A 5,276-nucleotide genomic window follows, 5' to 3' on the forward strand; every position below is an offset into this window, starting at 1 on the left:
TTCAACCGGGGTTCCGCGAGCACCCTTTAGGGGTTCCGCGGCCGCCAGGGTATGGAGAGATGGGACAACTCTCCCAGCTGTCCCAGGCCTGGTGGCACCCCTCGTAGTAGTGACCCGGTGGCTGCAGAGCTCAGTAGTAGCAGCTGCCTGGTCACTGCTATCCTTAGTTTCCCTTCTCCTGCCGGCGCCGGAAGTCGCGTCAACTTTCGTGTGACAGGAGGGAGAGGAAGGATCAGGTAAGAGTGTGCGCTCTCAACTCCCTTAAAGTGAGAGTGTGCGTGCGTGTGTGCGTGCGTGCGTGTGCGCGTGTGCGCGTGTGTGTGTGTGTTTTAGCTCCCTTAAAGTGTCTGCGTGTCTGTGTGAGGGGGAGTGGTAGCTCCCATAAAGTGTGTGTAAGAAACGAGCAGCTTGTAGCAAGCGCAGTACATAAACAGTAGTTTATGCTCAGCAATGTAGCAGAGAACTGATTGGGTATTTAAAGGGCAGGCAGCCAATGGGAGGGAAGGCTGCAGAGTAAGGAATGGGGAGCAGCCCACAGCTGCAAGGTAAAGAGCACTCGGGCATAGACTGTCCACTAATAGGCAGAGGCCAGGTGCACAGCAGATGAGGAATAATTAAGAGAATTAACCCCTTATTTGCTTGCCTGCGCGTAGGCAGCATGCGATGTAGATTGCCCGTGTCGTCATGGGGGCAGTTCCAGCTGTTTCCATTCCTTGCAGCGTGGCACCTGTGCGCAGCGACCGCATCGCCCGCAATGCTGTCCCCTGCGGTTGCGTCACGGGAGCGAGGACCCGAAATCTGCCTATCATGGATCAGCTTGTTAGTATCGTGGCATGTGCGCGCAGACGGAGGTCCGCGCGCCTCTATCATGGCAGTGCATTGTGTCCGGGGGCGGGGACAACCCCCCCTTCAGGGGTGACTTCTGGTGACCTAGAGATGGTCTAGAAGGGTGTTTGTGGTGAAAGGCCTTGAGGCGTGTACCTGTTCTTGGGAAATCCACTCTCATTCCTCAGGGCCGAAACCCTTCCAATGTACCAGGTATTGGAGTTTTCCCCTTGAGATTCTGGAATAGAGAATAGCCTGGACCTTAAACTATTGTTGGCACTCTACTAGGGTAGGTTGAGGGGGTAAGTCCAGGGCTGAAGAGTGGTGTTCTCGAATGAAGGGTTTTAAGAGGGACATGTGGAATACCGACGGAATTTTCATTGAAGCCGGTAGTTTCAGTCGATAGGCGACTGGGTTGATCTTTTCTGTGATGACAAAAGGTCCAATGAACCTTGGTGCCAATTTTGAAGATGATACCTTCAGGCGGATATTCTTTGTCGAAAGCCAAACTCTTTGCCCTGGTGTGTAAATGGGATCTCCCGACGATGACAGTCTGCCTGCTTTTTTTGTGCAGAGATGGCGTTTCTAAGGTTTAGAAAAGAGGAACCGGGCGCTTCTATACAGTGCAGTGAAAAAATGTGCTCACAGATGGTGGTATATATATATATGGTGGTGTGTGTGTGTGTATATATATATATATATATATATATATATATATATATATATATATATATATATATATATATAGTGGTGTGTGTATATATATATATATATAGTGGTGTGTGTATATATATATATATATATATATATATATATCGCTTAAGCCCTATGAGAAAGTCGCCCAGTGGTGACGAAACGCGTCGGTGACTCTGATTACGTCACTACGACGCTGCGCACGAGGCCACATCCAGCGTGGGATTCATACGGCGGCCATTCTAGCTGGAGAGGCGATTGTCTGGACTCCAGTGGACTAATTCTAGTCGGCAAACGGCACCCCTGGCATCCGGTGAGCTGTGATCTCTACACGCAGCCCTGAGGGAGCCCACAAGTGCTGACGTTTTGCAGCAAAGAAACCGGATGGTGGTGATATCACAAATTGCCTTATTATCATTTTACTCCTGTGAGTGTGTTTCTTTCCCCCCCCCCCCCCTTCCCTTCCCCTTTTTAATATTAAATACAGTTTTATGCTATGGGGCGTGCGCTCTCTCTCTTTTTTTGTTTTTATTTTTATATATATATATATACAGTGGTTGACAAATCACCAAAAAATCTACTCACCACACAAAAAAATCTACTCGCCACCTAGTACCAAACGTGTGCTGATTGGGCCAATATTTACTCGCCCGGGGGTTAAATCCACTCGCCCGGGGCGAGCAAATGTATAGGTTTGTCGAACACTGTATATATATATATATATATATATATATATATATATATATATATATAGCTTAATATAAATGAAGAAAAAACTGCTCAACACCCTTAAAATGAACTGTTCGTGGGCGTGGGTCCAAAGTTGCAGAATTTATTTTTCCTGGTAAGGGGAGCTCTGGTAGCTCACGTGACGTGGTATATGTAAAGAAAATAGAAATACAATAGTATAGCCAGGTAGGCCCTATCTATCGTGTGTCAATAGTCTCACGATAGAACTAGATGAGATTTTGAACGCAAATCAGAGATCCCTCTCTCTCTCTGATGGGAGCCCTTTAGAGATCTTCACACGGGGAACTCTATATGGAAGTAAGTGTTAATTTCATAAAATTCGGGTTACATGGGAGAGAACCGACTTGTTCGCCGGGTCATGCTGCCACTCCACTTCCTCATACGTCACTACCGCTGACGTCTTGTTTCAGGGCGGAAGTGTTCTCAGTGGTTACTGCGGTGCCCTCAGTTGCCAGCTCTCACTCGCGTCTCGATCTCCAGTCCCCTTGGTCACTCTTGCACTTTCGCTCTTGCTTCCCTGAATTTTATCCCAGGACTCCTGGAGGTATTGAATCCTGCTCTCTGCTGCGGGAATTCCAGAACTGAGCACAGTGGTTGGAAGTGTAGAAGGGTGAAACCCGTAGTTGGTGAAGAGTGATTGTTGAGTGGATTCATTTCTTAAATTGTTATGAAAGAGCTCTGCCCTAGGCAGAAGGTCCGTTCAATTGTCCTGAGCATCGGAAATAAAACATCGATTGAACTGCACGCGGGATTGGTTGGTCCGCTCCGTTTGGCCATTGGTTTGCGGTTGATATCCCGAGGAAAAATGAAGGGCGATGCCTAGTTGTTGGCAGAAGGCCCTCCAGAATTTGGATAAGAACTGAGAGCCTCGGTCAGAAATGATAACTTGAGGTGTACCGTGAAGACGAAAAAAATTCGCTGATAAATACTTAGGGCAGTCTGGAAGCGCTGGGTAGGCCTTTGAGCGGAATACAATGTGCCTGTTTGGAGAAGCGGTCGACCACCACTAAGATAGTATCCATCCCTTTAGATCTAGGCAGCTCCAAAATGAAGTCCATGGAAAGGTGAGTCCATGGATGATCCGGAATCAGAAGGGGTTTAAGAAGACCAGATGGTATGTTGCGAGGCATCTTGTTCTGAGCGCAAGTGGCACATGCCGAGACGAAGTTCTTAATATCCTTACGCATACCTGGCCACCAAAATGTCAGCTCCAGATGGTCGATCGTCATCTTAGTACCTGGATGGCCGACAGTTTTTGGATGCATGACCCCATTACCTTCCAGTGAAAAGTAGGTGGCGTGAATAAGCGTCCCTCTGGAACCTTGAGGCCCTCTGGGATAAGAACTTGGGTCTTTGTGACGTCGCGTAAGGCGTCGAAGGTGTTGGCTGAAAAAATACAGGCCGAGGGGAGTATGGTCTCCTGGCGATCCTCCGTCTTATCCTCCACTACGAATTGTCCGGAGAGAGTGTCTGCCTTTATATTTTGAGCTGGGGAGGTACGAAATGACTAAGTTGAATTGAGAAAAAAATTAAGACCAACGTGCCTGTCGTGACCCCAAGCGACGTCCACCCTCAATATATAATAGGTTCTTGTGGTCGGTCAGAATTGTGATGGGATTTTCCGTGCCTTCGAGTAAGTGTCTCTACTCCTCTAGCGCCATTTTAATTGCCAGAAGTTCACGATTTCCCACGTCGTCATTTTGTTCCGCGGGGGGAAATTTCTTAGAAAAAAAGGCGCATGGATGAAGTCGGGCTTGAGGGTTCTTTCTCTGGGACAAAACCGCTCCAGCTCCATCTGAGGCGTCCACCTCGAGTGTGAAGGGCAGTCCTGTATCTGGGTGCACCAGGATAGGTGGTGAGACGAAGGCTTTCTTCAGCCTTTCAAAGGCATTAGTAGCTTCTAGAGGCAAGAGAGCCGGATCGGCACCTTTTTGGGTTACGGCCGTGATCGGTGCTACTACTGAGAAGTTTTGAATAAATCTCTGGTAATAGTTAGCAAACCCCAGAAACCTTTGTATGGCTTTGAGCGACATGGGGCAAGGCTAATCTACCACCGCTTTCACCTTGGCAGGATCCATGGCTAGTCCAGTATTGGAAATGATATATCCCAAGAATGAAGTCGTTGTCTGTTAAATTGGCATTTTTCGAATTTGGCGAAGAGATGATTCTCTTGTAATCTTTGGAGGGCCTTCTTAACGTGCCCCGGATGTTCATGTACAGATTTGGAAAAGATCAGGATGTCATCCAGGTAAACCATTACGTATTGACCGAGAAGGTCCCGGAAGATCTCATTGACAGTCTTGAAAGACTGCTGGAGCGTTGCAGAGTCCGAAGGGCATTATCATGTACTCGTAGTGTCCATCCCGAGTGTTAAAGGCTGTCTTCCATTCATCTCATTGCCGAATACGCACCAAGTTGTACACTCCACGGAGGTACAGCTTGGTAAAGATGGTGGCGCCTTGTAGTCTGTCGAATAGCTCAGAGATCAGTGTCAGTGGCTAGCGATTCTTAAGTTATCTTGTTGAGGCCGCGGTAGTCGATGCTGGGCCTGAGTGAACCATCTTTTTTCTTTACGAAGAGAAACCCTGCACCTGCGGGTGACAAGGATTTGTGGATGAAACCCCTCTGAAGGTTTTTCTGGATATACTCAATCATGGCCTTAGTCTCAGAAGGGGATAGAGGATAGGAGCAACCTCTTGGAGGAATGGTGCCTGATAAAAGATCGATGGGACAGTCATAGGAGCGATGAGGCGGCAGTTCATCGGCTTGAACCTTGTCGAAGACGTCCCGAAATTCTTTGTAGGTCTCCGGTAGTTGTCGTTTATACTGTTACGGTAGAGATACCCCCGCTAGACCTTTGAAGATCAAACACTTACTTTGGCACTGGTGATTCCAGTTAAGAGGTAGGGACTCTGTCAAGTTGATCTGAGAGTTGTGTAATTGGAGCCAAGGTAGACCCAGAATGACATCTACTGACGGTGTATGGATGGCGTCCAAATGAATCTTTT

The sequence above is a fragment of the Ascaphus truei genome, unplaced genomic scaffold (genome assembly GCF_040206685.1).
Source record: "Ascaphus truei isolate aAscTru1 unplaced genomic scaffold, aAscTru1.hap1 HAP1_SCAFFOLD_355, whole genome shotgun sequence".
Taxonomy (NCBI): domain Eukaryota; kingdom Metazoa; phylum Chordata; class Amphibia; order Anura; family Ascaphidae; genus Ascaphus; species Ascaphus truei.